The following is a 16,048-nucleotide window of genomic DNA, read 5'->3' on the forward strand; positions in this document are numbered from 1 at the left end:
CTCCCTGAGTCTGTCTGGGTCTCTGTCTTTGGGTGTTGCTCTCCGTCCTGCTCCTCCAGCTGTCTGAGGCTCTGCTTCGTTGCCCCTACGCCCCACCCCCTGCCCAGTCCCCTCCAATCCCGGCAGCTCGGGCCTGGCGCTCCACATTCCCATTGGTCTGTCCGGAGCCCCCCGCCCCCGCCCGCCCGGCCCCTCCAGGTCCCTCAGTTCACGCAAAGTTTGGCTCTGCGCTGCGGAGGGAGGGGGCGGCCCGGCCCGGCCCAGCTCTGCCCCCGGCCGGCCCGACCCCGGCCCCGGCCCCAGGACCAGCCCTTATCTGATCCCGGCTCCGGGCTTAAGAGTCCTGGCCCTGCCCGTCGCACAGCTCCGTTCCTCACGCCTGCCCGCCCCGTCTGTCCGTCTGTCCCGCTGCCCATCCGAGGGGCCACTCCACCCCGGACCCAAGGTAAGACCCTGGCCCTGATGAAGGAGTGCTGCCGCCGCAGCCGGGGTCCTGTCCACCTCACTCCCCAGAGATACCGGGGCCCCCAGCCCCTAGGTCCCTACCCTGACTTGCCTCAGTGGTACCGTCCTATTCCCCAGCCTCCCACCGGGGCGGCCCCAAACGGAGCCTTATAGGAAGGGCTCACCAAGAAGGAAACGTTCCCAAACGGGTCACCTCAGCACTTTCAGCTAAGAAAGGGGCTTTCCTAATGCTCCTTCCTACTGGGCAGACCTGCGGTTGCATCACAGCCCTCCAGCTAAATACAGTGACCACCACATATAACCATGCACCCTCACAGGCACTGCAGACAGTGCCCCCTCTTCCCGGGATCATCAGGTTACTCCCACTCCCATGCCCAGCCCCCTTTCCCCCTCCCCATGATGTGACATTCACATAGCGACACCCACTGATCACTAGTTCACACAGGGGAAGAAAACACCTACAGCTCAGGTTAGGGAGATGTAGTAGCCTGGTGTGACTGGGACCCCTGCCCGCCCAGTTTCTTCCCTTCATTCCAACTTGCCTCCCACTTCAAGACACCTCTCCCCATTACAACCCTCCTCCCCTCGCCACAGCTGTTTCACACTGAGATCACCTGGAGGAGAGCAGCAGGGTCACCTCTGCTAGAGTACGAAGGGCAGATTGGGTTCCAAAACATCCACCCTCCAGGTGAGATGCCCCTTCCCCATCCCATCCCTTCTCCCCATCAGGAACTAACCAAGGGCACCTGCGTTAGGAAGGAGACAGGTTGGAACTTCCTGATTTGAGGGAGAAGAGTTGAGCCCCAGGATGCATGGAAGGACAAAACTGGGGACGAGTGCGAGTAGGACCTCTTGTATCTTGAGATCTCATGCTTGTTAATGAAGGGCCCCAGGCACAGTGAGGCAGATGGGGAAGTGGGGGTGCGGAAGAAGCCAGTACAGATTTGGACCCCAAAGGAGGCCTAGGCTTAAAGCCTGATTCCGTTGCTTATTGATACATATTCTGGCTGAAGATTTCTGGCCCATCTGCCTTGGCCACGGTGCTTGAAATTTTTTTCCCCACCAGGAAATGCTTCAGGCATTTCTGGATGGGAGGGAGATGATGATGGGAGACTTGGTGCGCTTCTGTGAGGAGCGACACTTGTTTAGGCGTGACGAGGGCCTGGAGTGGGTATCAGGAAACCAGTCTGAGAAGGGACCAGAAGCTACTCTGAATTCCATTCAGTTTCATCTTGAAACGCTGTTGCTAATCTCCAAGGATTTCTGTTCTGTTACGTGTTCCTGGCATGATGGTGGGTACCATCCTGTGCAGGGCTTGTTAGTTCCTCATGGTATAGGCTGGGTACGGGGGACCAAGTGTAGAAGCAGCCAAGTGTCCTGGCTTATAGCTAGTTCTTCAGGGAGGAGGCAACGAGGGAGGAGGGGGAGGGAAGGCATCATGCCAGGGAGAGGGGCCAGGGCTGGTCTGCAGAGGCAACAGGCATGGCCCAGGCAGTGCCAACTCCTCTTCCCCGCCCTCCAGTCCTTTGGTGGTGGTGGCGAGGGAGGGAGAGAGGGGGTGTTGGGGGGTGATCTGGGCCAGTCCAGCCTCCCAAAGCCCTTGCCAACCTGGGTCCTGAAAGAAGCTGCTGTTTTCTGAGCCATCCCCCCGCCCCCCACCCCGAGCTGAGCAGCCAACTTGTCTCAGTGGATATCAAATGGCAACGACTCCACTGAGTGGAGAGGGCTGACGGGGGCAGGGTTAGGGTCCCAATCCTTCTGTGGTTCTAATGCAGAATCCCACTGCTGCCCCCTACCCTGAGGGAAAAAAATCTGTCTGCCCAACATCTGCCCTACATGCGGTCTGTGGACACATACGTTTGTGTGGGAGGGTTAGTTGTCCAACTCCTGGCATCCCTCACCTCCTCCCTGTGCCCCACTGAATGGCGCCCCATCCCCACACCTGCACCTCTGTGCACGAGCTCGTCTATAACTCCAGCCTGGTTGGCTTGGGCTAGAAGGGAAGGGCGTGGCAGAAGACCCAGGGGCTTCCTTCCCTGGTCCTCCTTAGGGACCAGAGAGGCTGGGACACTTGGATCTGGGTGGGCTTAGATCAAGTCCTCTGGGGTCATGCCCGAATTGATGGAATAAGGGATTTAGGGCTCTGGGGGGCAGGGGGTGAGTCATGCAGAAAGACCCACTTCTACAAAGGAGAAAAGACCCCCTGCATCTTTTAGTAAAATGCTTGGTTTCTGCACACAAGATGGAAGATAGGCCGAACCTCCTGGCATCAGTGGGGAGGGAAAGAGATGTTGGGCAATGGAGCCCCTCAACTTTCCTGCCAAGGGTTATTTAGGACGGAAGGAAAAAAGCTCCAGTCTCCCTCCCCTCCCCGGCCTAGATTCTTCTCTTGCCTGACTGGTCAGTGCTACTGTCCGGGTTAATGCCAAACTGTCCAGGATGGTGGTGAGGCCCTGGAAGGGGCAGAGAGAAGGGACAGTCCAAGGCACACTGCTAAGATGAAACTGCAGAAAGATTAGAGATGGGAGATCTGGAATCCAAGTGTTTTAGCACCCAGTGAAGGCTGGTTGGCAGGGGCGGCTCTTGGGAATCAGAGCTTTCTGAGTTTACCACATCACCCTGTCTCTTCCACAGGCTGCGTTCAATGCTTTTCTCCCTTCATCCAAGTTTAATATACGTGTTGCCACCATTTTCATGGAGACAGTGCATCTGAGTGGCCCCTCTTCATGCCCTCCCCAAATCAGAAGCTTGAAAGGGCACAGAGAAAGGGATTATGGGAAAAAGTCTCCCGTGGGTGTCTGCCAGCTGGGAGCTGGATTTGAGGTGGGGGAGAAGGGAGGGGCTGGCTCTGGAATGCAGGAGAGAAGCGAAAACTGAACTGGGTGGCCTGGAGAAAGAGGCTGGAGAAGCATGGGCTTCAGAGGACTGAATTAGCACTTCAGGCCCCTAAAAAGGTGTAGCATAGAAGGAGTGGATATGGCCGTTCTGCTCCCCTTCCAATGGCAGAAGACCCGGGGAAAGGATTGGGGCTGCAGCTTGAAGGACTTAGGCTAGATTTCAGGAAGCAGGTCCATAAAAGGAAAAAGACCCGAAATGGAGTTTGGGAAAGAGAGGCAGACCACCTTCTGGACCCAAACTAAAACAAACCCACCCCCAACAAAAAAAGCCCATCATTGGGGGCTTCCCTGGTGGCACAGTGGTTGAGAGTCTGCCTGCCGATGCAGGGGACACGGGTTCGTGCCCCGGTCCGGGAAGATCCCACATGCCGCGGAGTGGCTGGGCCCGTGAGCCATGGCCGCTGAGCCTGCGCGTCCGGAGCCTGTGCTCCGCAACAGGAGAGGCCACAACGGTGAGAGGCCCGCGTACCGCAAAAAAAAAAAAAAAAAAAAAAGCCCATCCTTAAGGCTTGTGAGGGGGAGCTGTGAAGCTCGGAGAAGCGCACGGATTATTGCAATAGTTGTCAAGAGGCTTCTTCTGGAGGGAAAGTGAGACCCCACAGTGCTGTCTCAGGGCTCCTTTCTGTCGTCTGAGAGGCAGAGGCGTAGTGGTTAAGAGCACAGCCTTGGAGTCAGACTTCCTGGGTTTAAAATCCTGCTTTCACTGCTTAGTAGCTACAAATGTCTCCTCAGCCTTACAATGGGGCTAATTATAGTCAAGTATTAAAAGACTCGATATTTGTAAAGGGCTTGGAGTGGTGCTCAACATGTTAAAAATAAAAAGTGCAGTTGTTGGCTGCTATGGTTCTCCCACCTCTGTGACTCTTTCTACTCCGTCATCTTGCCTGGCTCCTGGGCCTGCTGCAGCCCTTCTCTGTGGCTTTTCTGAGGTCTGTCCTAGGTCTCTGTCTCTCTGCCCTTCTAGAGTTTGGGAAGGTGGGAGAATTATCAAGTCGTTTAAGATGAGGTTCCTGTCTTCATTCCAACAAGCTGGGCGTCGCCTGGGTCTCCACGCCCCTGGGCCCTTCTTTCCATGAGTTTTCACCAAGCAGATGTGCTGTCTCCAACTTGGATTCGATAAATGTAACCGAGCTGCTGGGCTTCCCTAAAATAGTCTCTTTCCCCATCTGGGTGACTTACGTCTTCCAGCCAAAGACGCCAGCTTCTCTCTACCCTGACATCTCACCCCTGTCCCTCCATGGCCCTGCCTCTTTCCTCCCTGCCCGCATTTCCCCCACAACTCCCCTCAGGTGTGTGAGTCCGTCTCTTCTCTGCCCGCTGATCGGCCTGTCCATCCTGTGAGCCTGGGTGCCCAAAGCGGCCTCCTTAATGATCTTCCTAACTTCCACCTTTCTTGCTCCTTGATTCTCTCTTTACTCCACACAGAATTATCCCTGGAACTGTCATCATGAAGCATCGGTTTTATCTTGCCCCTTTGCTACTCATACGTCTCTGTGGGTTTTCAGATGAAAACTCCCAATCACAGTCTTCAAGATACTTTATATCAACCTTTCTTTCTCCCATCCCCTCCAGTTCCCCTATCTTTTGGGACCCCCATCGATTCAGACCTTGTTCTGGGGGAGCATATCCCATGGCCATCCCTGAGCCACACCCCTTCCACCCTGGGCCCTCACACAGGCCTACCCCTCCAAGTCCTGCCCCTCCTACAAATCTCCATCCTTCTGTTTCCCTATCTGCTCTGTCATCTTGTACCCCTTCTCCTCAGCATCCTGCCTGTTCCTTGTATTTCGTGTCTATGAATTTGCCCAGGATGACCTGGACAGTGGTAATGTTGGAGGGGACATCCTGTCTCCTACCATAACAGGAGCTCCCCTAGGGTGGGGCCTACACCCCTGTCAGACTGTCGACTCCCTGAAGCAAAGGCATCTCTTCCCTCCCTGGACCCCTCTGCCCCCAGGGCACAGACTGTCTACTGACCAGCTTGACTCTAGGTAGGAAACCTTTCTGGTTGCTAATTCTGGGGGAGGACCCTGACTTCAGAGGTTTAGGAGTGTCCTAGACTAGGGTATATGTAAGACTCTATTATCCAACTCTCTAGGGAAGCTCCAGAGAAACTCCTCTCCTACTAAACTCCCCATCCTGTGGAGACAGTTTTACCCTAAGATTATAAGCAGCAGATTAAACGCTGCTGGCCCAAATACAAAAGTCCACGTGGGTATCCACAGAACCTTTCTCTCCTCGCCAGGGAGGTCTGCTCCTGCCTGATGCTGGGCTTGTCAGTGGGCGTCTGGAGTGGGAAAGGGGCAGAGGCCAGAGTCCAGTCTGGGACAGCTCCGTTGTCTGCAGCATACCTCTGGGTGGGAGCCTGCAAGCTGGGAGACATGTGGGCATAGCTCTCAAGTCGGGTTAGGCCTGACCTTTTAGCGATATATCCTCAGCTCCACCCCCATCCTTTTCCCAACCACGAGACCCGGGCACACACCTTCTCCCCACATCTAAATCTCCCTGGTTGACCCTCTGTAAAAAAGACATGGGCAATGGCAAGAGGAAAGGGCGAGGATGTCTGAGTCTAGGGCAGTGGTTCTCAAACATTTTAGTCTCAGGACCCCTTCACATCTTAAAAATTATTGAAGACTGCAAAGCGCTTTTGTTCATGTGGATTACATTGATAGGTTAGAAATGAGAGGAAACTTAAAATATGCATTCATTCATTTAAAAATAACAGCAATAAACCCCTTTTGCATGTCAATTTAGATGACTTTTTTTTGTGTGGTATGCGGGCCTCTCACTGTTGTGGCCTCTCCCGTTGCGGAGCACAGGCTCTGGACGTGCAGGCTCAGCGGCCATGGCTCACGGGCCCAGCTGCTCCGCAGCATGTGGGATCCTCCCGGACCGGGGCATGAGCCCGTGTCCCCTGCATCGGCAGGCGGACTCTCAACCACTGCGCCACCAGGGAAGCCCTAGATGACATATCTTTAATGAAAAAATAGCTATATTTAAAAACAGACAAACAAAAGTTCAGTAAGTGGCATTGTCTCACATTTTCACAAATCTTTTCAATATCTGGCTTAATAGAAGACAGTTGGTGTTTCATATCTGCTTCTGCATTCAATATGTTATAATATCATATTGCAATGTAGCTTCTGGAAAACTCCATTGAACACTCATGAGAGAATGAAAGTGAAAAGAAGCAAATAACATATTAGTATTATTCTGAAGATAGGCTTGACCTCATAGAGCCTCTGAAAGGGTCTCAGGACCCCCCCAGGGTCCCTGGACCACACTTTGAGAATTACTAGTCCAGAGGAACGTCAGAAAACAGTTTGGAAAAGCCCCAGGTGATTTGAACATCCTGGTTGATCTCCCTTAGCTGCCCATGGTCTTTTGAATGTTTTCACTAGGGAGGCAGTATGGGGTAGTGGTTAATCATGTGGGTCCTGGGGACAGACTACCTACTGGAGCTTGAATCTCCGTTCTACCACTCACTAGCTGTGTGACTTTGGGCAGATTATTAACATCTCTGTGCTTCAGTTGTCTCGTCTATAAAATGGAGCTTTTAAAAAGTGCCTACTTTTTAGAATTGTTGAGAATTAGATGATGTAACGCTAGAAAAGGGCCTAGCATAGTGCTAAATAATATGAGCTCTTATTAAATACCAGAGCCTTGCCCCTGAATCCACTGCCCGTGGGCCCAGGAGGCAGTGCGATGCAGAAGTGACCTTTCCCAAATTGCAGATGTGGACTTCTTGAACCAGAGAGGAAAAGTGACTTGTGTGAGGTCCCAGGAAAAGTTAACAGGGTTGTTGGGCCCTGAACCCAGGAGTTCTAACTCTTAGCCCTACACTTTCCCCACCAGACTTTTTCAGTGGGGGAAAAAAACCCAAGGTCCTGAGAGGAGGGGAGCAGAACTTACCTTTCCCCCAGCAATCCCAAGTGTGCCATCCAGGGCCAATAGCAGTAGAGCAGGAAGCCTTGAGTTGAGGGCGGGTAGCAGGGAGGGACTTCCTGACCTCAACAGCAACTGAAAAAGGAGAAAGCAAGCCAGGAGAAGGCATTCCTAAGCCCAGAAGGTTTTTCCATCTTGCCTTGTGGGGAGCAGTTCTGTAAAGTGGCCCCAGCCCTCTCTCCTAAGGGTTCCTGGCCCAGGGCAGAGGAAGTCTGTGATCGGGCAACACTGCTTCTCCTGGGGTGTCTCTTTCCTGCTCACTGCCTGCAGCCCCTTCCTGGATCATTCCCTCCTCTCAGTCTCCCAGCACTCCAGGCTCTGGGTCCCTTTCCCGGTGGCTCCTGACCCTGCCCTTTGTGCTGTGGTGCCACGGGCAGTGCATGCACCTTGGGAAGGGTGCCAGTGGGGGTAGGGATGAGGCAGATGGGGAGACAGACGAACACACCAGGGGCAAGGGTGGGAGGAGCCAGCCCTGGCTCTTTGGCCTGTCAGCCAAACCCCCCTGAGCTGGGCTGCAGGCACCACCTTGTCAGAAGCCTAAATACCCCAAACCCCAAGCACACACCCTGAGCAGAAGCATTCTGGAGGGTCAGATCCCACCAGCAGCCCCCGAGCCCGAGGAGTCAAGCCTGAGGAGTCGGGGCGGGCTTAGGTTTGAGACCTTGCTGTCTATTGCTCAGTTTTTCCTCTGCCACCCACACAGTTCCCTAGAATAGATGGGAAAACTGAGGCCCAAAGTGGGTGGGGTCAGGCTGCCCACGTGCTTCTTTCCAGAGTCCAGTTGGGAGGAAGGGGCCTGGCCTCCCACAGCCCCTCCTCCCCCATCCCTCCCAGTCCCGCTGGTTTTTTCCATTTGGAAAGCCCTTTTTGGCTCGTGGCAGGTTTGGGGGCCCTGGTCTAGTCTCCCTCCCCTGTCTCCTGGGCAGTGTCCCCAGGGGAGCCCCCGGGGGCTGAGATCTCTTCAGTATCAGCCTTGCCCCACCCCCTGCCTCCACCCGCGAGGCCAGCATCCCCCCAGCCCCCGCCCCTGGGCTGTGGGACAGGGAGAGGGCCGAGGGGCTGGCTCTGCATACTAATGTCCTGCCCATTGTCAAAGCCCCTTTGTGCCCCAGAGCTCCATTGAGGCGCCTCCGGGGCGGGCACAATGGGGGCTCTGTCCCCGAGTTCCCCCAAACAGTCACCTGCTTTCAGAGCCTCCCCCCGCTCCCACCCCCACCCGCCCCAGTGTCCGGAGGGCCCAGCGAGCTTGGGGGAGTGGGACCAGAGCCAGGGGGGATGGGCAGGAGGCGACCCCTCCCCCCCTCCTCCCCGGGCAGGCTGGGGAGATGGGCCCAAGGCCGGGAGAGGCCCCAACTTACAGGGGGCGGGGGTGGGGCAGTCTGTGGATGGACTTGGAATGCAGGTTCCGTGAGGCCGGCCAAGGGGAAGGGGCACTCAGCCTGCCCACTCCTCGGTTCCACATGCCCGGCCGCCGCGGCCCGTGCCTTCCCGCCTCTCTTCCTCCTCCCACCACGAGGCTCATATATGCAGAGACACACAGGCACACGCTCATGCATGCGGCCCCACACACGGCTCCCGGACGCACGCCGGAGCGGATGTGCCCAGACCCAGCAGGCCAACTCAGGTACACAGACCCGCACCGGCCACTCGCATATGCACCAGCACACCCGCCCTCCATCCCCTTTGCACCCCTTCCGCCAGCCTCCAGCCTCGAGCGGCTCAGCACCAGCGCCCCAGCCCCCGACCACCCCCCACCCCGTGCCCTCGCTGCCCCCTGCTGCTCCAACACAGGTTATAACAAGTTTGCACTTGTTGTGACCTCAAGAATGTGGCCCTGGGGCGGGGAATGTCCCGCTGCTCCAGACCGCACTTGCTTATACGTTAACCACGGACACGGTCTCTGCTGAACCGTGAGCACGCCCGCCCCTCCCCCACCATCCCACAGACCACAGAGAGGTTTGGTGAGCCAGGACCCCCGCCCCAGAGCGGAGCCAAACACACTGAATGGAGTGATGCGGGAATGACCAACCCCAGCCTGCCCCAGCACCGGCCCAGGGCCACCAGCCCTTGCATCTGCCCAGTGCACTCAGGGTCACGGCCTCTCACCACCCTGTGAGGTAGATGGCCTCGTTATCATTTCCCCGTTTTATAGTAGGGCTCTGACAGGTGACATGACATATCCAGGTGGCAAGACTGGGACTCCATTCTCGAATGGAAGTCTCTTGCAGCTGGGTGTTTTTCTGGGTTGTATTTTGCGGGGGAGGGGTCACTATGCCTCTTGGCTTCACTCAGATGACCCAACCCATGTGGAATTTTCACAGAGTTATCTTTTGCCCACCTTCTTTGGGAAGAGTGGGGGCATGTTGGGGTTGGAGTGGGGGAGAACAATGGGTACAGGGACCTTAAACAGGATTCTGCGTCCAGAAAGAAACTCAAAAGTTCACCTTGACCCTTGACTGCCTCTAGGCAGGGTGAGCCTACCTCCTTTCATTTCCTACATTCCCATGGGCCCCATTCCCACTGCTGATGGATCACTGGAGAGAGGAGCCCCCTGGCCTTCTTGGCCAGGGTTTGGAGTTTGAGATCTCTGTTGATTATAAGTCCTTCACGACACCTGGCTCTGACCTTCCCTGTTAATATCCTATGTCTGTATAAGGATCTATAGGGCATGTCTATGCCTCTCCTACTATTCTGGTCTGGGGCATCTTCTGGAAGCCTGGAGCAGGTACCCTAAAAAGGGAAGGGATAATAATAAAAGATTAAAAAAAAAAAGGGAAGAGATGGAGGGCTTACCAGGACCAGGACCCCGAGGATTTGAGGGCTGCTTGCATGATGGTGTGCTGGGACCTGGGGTGGTTGATGGGGTCACAGTTGCAGAAACCCCATTAGATGGAGAACTAAGCTGATATTGGTTTGCACATCTGCAAATGTTATCGAATGCCGATCTCCGTGACGTTTCCCTTACCTCAGAATTGCAAAGACCCCTGCAGGACCCTTCTATGCCTTAACCCCACTGCTCACCTAGCATGCTCCCCCGCTGGCTGCCAGATTCTGCTGAAGCTGTATCATCCATCTGTCTTCCTCCATGCAGGAACACTCCTCTCCCAGCCCTTATTCTCTGGTGTATTCTTCCGACTCCAAGTGCCCTTCCAAATGTCCCCTGTTGGAGAAGGGGGCCTGGCCAAAGGACAATTTCAGCCCCTCCAGCTGCACTCAGGCTCGGGGTGGGGGGGTGGGGGGGACAGTGAGACAGCCACCTCTGAATCTAGTTCTGCATCTAGTCAGTGTCATTGGGCCACCCCTGCCCCCACCCTTCTAGTCAAAGGAGAAATGTGGATAAGGAATAAGTGGAAAGTTGGGGAAGGGCAGAGAGATTCCCTCCCAGGGTGACAGTAGACCCCCCACCCCCCCACGCCAGGCTTCTCTGTGTGAGGGTCAGAGGTTGCTCTTCAAATGTGGAAGCTGAGAAGGAAAGGGAGTGGCGAGGACCCCTGTCGGGGAAGGTGGCTCAATTCCCCGAATATGCATCAGAAGCACAGGGTGCCTATGGGGCTCCATCTCCACCAAGGGTAAAAATAAGAACAAATTCCTTAGGCAGCAGCAAGTAAATTTTGACTTAGCAGGAAGCATTTCCTGGGTATAAGGGATTAGCAGGCAAAGGGGAAGGATGGGAAGAGGTAGAAGACTCACTCCCCCTGATGAGAAAGAGAGGCCCAGCTTAGCCGCCTACTGAACAGAGGTTGGGTGGCCTAGGAGACATTTCCAAAGGGGCTCAGGGCCCCTGTGGGCCATGGACTTCCAGCTGTCTCAGATAACTCCCTTGATCATTTCCACAGCCCCTAGCAGAGAACATCATTGAATCTGCCCCTTCCCAATGGGCCCGCTATCTGCTGTTTCTTCTAGCTCTTCTTGTTGTCATATTTCTGGGCCAGCTGCTGTGGGGCAAGGAGATTCCTGAGGCCCTCTGATGGGAGGCGCACACTGGACATCCCTAGGCTGGAGCTTTGGTTGGAGGGGAAGAGCTCAGTGGATAATGCTCCCAGGTTGGCCCTTCAGGACCCCAGGGTTAAGAAAAGATCTGGTAGGAAGAGAGAGCTTTGGGATGAAGAAGAAAGTCAGGGTTATTGCTCTGATTCTGGTGCTATAAGCCGGCTGTGTGATTGTGGAAAAGTTACTCAACTTTTCTAAACCTTGGCTTCCTCTTCAGTGAAATGAAGGGGTTGAACAGGATGACCACGTGGGCCTCCCAGCACCGACATGCCATGATGATATGGTGGCCAGATGAAAAGTGCAGTTTAAGTGGGCCTGGGTTCAACTTGCAGTCACCTCTTCCTTACTAGTGGTCCTTCTGGACAAGTCAGCTAACCTTTCTGAGTCTGGTTTCCACACATTCACATGAAGGCAATGGCATTACCCACCTCTCAGGGAGGATAGGATGACGCGGTACGCGGAAACCCAGCACAAGGGCTGAGGTGGGGAAGTCCGCAGCACGTGGGGACACAGAGGGGCAGCAGCTCACACTGGGGCTGTGGGCGTCTGGAAGGGCTTCTCAGAGAAAGTGACATCTAAGGCGAGGCTTGAAGGAAGGGTAGAGGTCGACCAAGTGGAGTGGGGAGGGGAAGAGTGCTTCACGGAAGAGGCCCCATTGTTTGCCAAGAACTGTTGGTAAGAGAAGGCATGGCCCGTTCAAGCACTGGGAGAAGCTTAGTGTAGCTGGCGGGCAGAGGCTGTGTGTGAGGGGTGGGTGGAGGACCAAGAATGCTGATGCTGGAGAGGCCAGCTTATTACATACTCTGTCCCACCTGTCATTCTAGGGGCTTGCGAGTTGGGATCCCTCCGCTTCCCCTCCATCTTTCTTTTCCTACTTTTCTTTCTCCCAAGCTCAGTCCTCTTGTCTTTGGTCACGTGGGCACCAGGAAGCACTGGGCTTCCCAGGAGGACCTGGTCGGTCCAGGGAGAAGGAGAAGCTCTATCCATAGTTGCCCGACTCTGGACCAGTTTGGGGTCCAGGTCTGGAGTTTTCCACCTCTCTCCTTTCCCACGATGAAAGAGGAATCTGCCCCCTGCAGAAGGCTCTGGGTTTCTGGCATTGAGGCTCTGTGCTAAGCACTGAGTACCCACTGTGGGCCCTCCCCCACCTGGCCCCTCATGAGAGAGAGACACGAGAGTGTTGATGGCAGTGGGCTGAGGGCAGTGTGGAGTGAGAACTGAGGGAAACTAGAGAGAAGACAGCTCTTCAGCCTGGAGTAAAGGCGGATGGAGAGACCGAGTCAGTGTGCGCAGCTGTCTGAAGGTTGACGCTTTAATGGGAAGCTCGGAGGAAGGACTTCCCAAGGATGAAGCAGGTCAAATACCAAAAAGGGAGCCTGAGGGAGGGTAAAGAAATGTACAATATCAATACTGTGGGCTCTTTTAAGCCAAGAAATATTTAGACAAAGCTCTATAATAGGCACTGAGGAGGTCACAAAGATGAACAAAACACAGGTAGGAAGCAGTTCAGAAGTGATTCTCCTGATTGACAGGAGAATCATTGACAGGAGGGGGTAACTCTCCTGCCTCCCCGCCGCCTACACTGCCTCTCGGACCCTCCACCGACTAGGTCCAAGGCCTCCCTCGTCACAGCCACACAGCTTCTAAGATCACAGACGAGAAAAGGTATAGAGAAGGGTGCTTCAGCCAGGAGGTAGGTCAGCCTCCCTCTCTTCTCTCAGGTGGGGAGCCCTACTGGTTCCAGGACCCTAAGGAACCGGTCCCATCAGGTCGGCCTCTCTCTGGTTTCTCAGATTCTGGTGGCAGATCTGGTGACAGCTCAGTGGCTCCCTGGCCTCCACCCCAAAAACCTTATCTTCTGGGGCCTGGCCATCCTGGGCTCTTTAAAAAAAAATTTTTTTTTTTATCATTTCTTAGTGAGTTATTCTCTTAGGGCTCCATCAGCAGGTGGAGTGGAAGACCCCTCCCCCCCGATGCCTTGGGTAACCAAAGCATTATCCTCCTTCAGTGCCTGCTCTGTCTGGAGGATCCGCACATCAATGCCTTGTTTCCTGAGGTACTCCACAGTTGATGAGGGTACCTTCTAGGCCTCACTCATCCCCTGGCCAATAACAAGGGTCAGCACGCCTTTCTCGACAACTTCCTGCACATCTGCAGGCTGCACACCAGGAGAACACTCAGTTCTTGTTTCTCTCCAGTCCCAAGCCTGACTTTCCCCTGGCCACACTTTGCAGTCCTTACAGATTTTAGTAGAGCCTGGTACTTTCATTTGCCCCCTATGAGAGGGAAACAATTTCAGGGGAAGAAGGAACTTAACTGAACTCCAATGCCCTCTCTTTTCAGAGTTACGATCCCAAACCTCTCCGTGTTTTACCCCTCATCCTGGGCTTTGAGCAGCCTGCCAGCTGGCTGGAGCCACCAAGGGGAAGCAGGAGGGCAAGGGGCCAAAGAGCATGATGTGGGAACTGAGTTCTATGTGTCATCCCTCACTAAACACCTTTCCTACCTCTTGGCAGGTTGAATGGGTTTTGGGGGGAGCTTCACCTTGGGAATTATGATGGAATTATAGGGAGGTAGGATGAAGGAGGTGGGCTGGAAGCCTCCTCCAATTCCAGGGCTGTAGTAAGTCCTACCGCATGAATCACTGTTACCCTGGAGAAAGGACAAATAAGGCAGGAGGTAGCTGGAGCATCACCAAGCCCACGTGGGTGTGGAGAGGCAGCATGAGTGAAGGTCCACGGGACTTGGAGACAGAGGGTCCGGCTTTGCCATTAAATGAGCATCAGCAAGTTACTTTACCTCTCGGAGCCTTAGTTTCTCTAATTTGCTAGATATTTTTCTTTCATCTGCAAAGTAGGCTAATAATAATATCTTATATTTGCATACAGGCCTTACAGATTTCACATACTTTTATCTCCTGTAATCCCAACCAAACAATGGAAGGTTTTATTGCCTCCTTAGGTGAGGAAACTGAGCCCTAGAGAGATGAAGAGATTGACTGAAGTTCCCATAGCAAGTAGATGGCACAGATCTGGATGGCAAATAGTGGGAAAGAAGGATAGATAGGGAACTTTGGCTGTGACCCAGACCTGCCAGGATAACAAATAGGTTTCATTTGTAAGGCTAACTGCATTGGATTGAAAATGGCTCTCTGTATCACCATGCTGAGAAAGATTCTGAGGTTCAGTGAGGAAAAAAAGTACTGTGATGAATTAGTGATATCTGTTAAGGGCAGGAGGTGGGGTAAATGACGGCCCAGACGCAGTTGGTTGGCATCCCTAGCCTGGAATCAGACCAGGGATTTCATGTCTAAGTCCTTCCTCTATACTAATCAATTAGGTTAAATTCAAAGGCACCAGCTTGAAAAGAGAACTAAGGTGTAGTCTCTGCCTTCAAGGAGCTCACCATCTCTCAAGGACAGAGGCGTGCTATATCGATGATGTGGCAAAACGTCCCAGGAACGTAGAGAGAGTAATGAGGGCATTTTAGGCAGAGAGACCTGCTTGGTAAAAGCATGGGGCCGTGCAAGTGGGGTGCAGACTGCGTTCGAAGAGCCAGTGGCAATTCTATATGGCTAGAAGATGGGGTCCATAGGGAAAAGTACCAAAAGGAGAGGCTTTGGAAATCAAGGTGGCATCAGATGGTGAAGGGTTCTGAATGCCACGTCTAGAAGTTTGGGTTTTACTACAGAAGCTGTGGAACTCCTTGAAGGATTGAAAGCCAGAGCGATGGGATGTAACTGTGTTGTTGAAAGGCACTGTGGCAGCTGAGGGGGTGGAGGTGAGGGAGGCGAGGCTGGGGGTGGGAAGACAGGAGATCATTGCAGCACTTCAGGTGAAAGAGAACTAGGGCAGCCTCAAAGGAGTTGGAGAGAAGCCCACAAAGGCAGAATTGATAAGACCCAGTGACCCGCTGGATAAGCGGCAAGAGAGAAACCGAGGGCGACTCTAAGGTTTCCAGCCTGGGCACTGAATGGATGGTGATGCTGGGAACAAGAGGGGAAGCACAGGAGAGACTCCCTTCTGAGTAGAGAGGATATCAGTCTGAACACGTTAAAACTAGACTCTCCAGTTAGAGGGAGCCTGTAAGTAAGTGTTGGTTGTACAGGGCAGAGGTGAGGGGAATCTGTGGGAGTGGTTGAAACAGCCGAGGAAGGGAGAGCAGAGTGGTTAGAGATGCCAAGGGGGATCCCTGAGAAACACCAACAATTCAGGGCCTGCGAGAGACCACAGCAAGAGAGATGGACCAAACCTAAAGAGACCGGGAGGAGAGAGCCTGGAGGACCATGCCAGAGAGTGATGGTGAGACTCTGCACCCTGTTAGTGCTGACCCCACCAAGCGCTCTTGGTACGTCTGTGCACTTATCTAATTCTCCCAACACTCTGGTGAGGTAGATATCATTAGGCCCCTTTTTTTTTGCAGGTAAAGGAAAAGGAAACTCAAAGAGTTTAAGTGATTTGCTCCAAATCCCAAAGCCTAGAAGTGGCAGGGCCACTAATGAGCTAATCAAGGTCTCCAAAATCAGTGGATCCCCACCACATCTCAATAAGAACCGAAGGACAGAGTGTCCAGAACAGACAGGCTGGCCATCAGTCTCACATGACGCAGAGAGACTGCTGGGGTCGAGGACTGAGAGAACGCCCTTGGCTTTGATGATTGGAAGGTTAGCTGTGACCTTGGAGAGAGATTCTTGCGGCTCTAACTGCCACCAGCTGGCTGTGCGGATCAAGCGGAATTGCATCTAATGTGCT

General features: G+C 54.0%; 1 protein-coding gene across 2 annotated transcripts in view; it reads left to right on the forward strand.

Moving 5' to 3' along the window:
- The first annotated feature begins 233 nt into the window (after nt 1–233).
- The window catches only part of KCNJ10 (potassium voltage-gated channel subfamily J member 10), a 32,759-nt gene continuing 16,944 nt past the window's right edge, over nt 234–16,048 (forward strand). Inside the window, exon 1 of one of the 2 annotated variants that reach the window (XM_029228840.1) lies at nt 234–445. The gene's annotated coding sequence lies outside the window, so the exon portion shown is untranslated. The remainder of the gene's footprint in view (nt 446–16,048) is intronic. The other variant, XM_029228842.1, reaches the window with a different exon arrangement.

The sequence above is a fragment of the Monodon monoceros genome, unplaced genomic scaffold, assembly GCF_005190385.1.
Source record: "Monodon monoceros isolate NGI ecotype Baffin Bay Population unplaced genomic scaffold, NGI_Narwhal_1 Super_Scaffold_18, whole genome shotgun sequence".
Lineage (NCBI taxonomy): Eukaryota > Metazoa > Chordata > Mammalia > Artiodactyla > Monodontidae > Monodon > Monodon monoceros.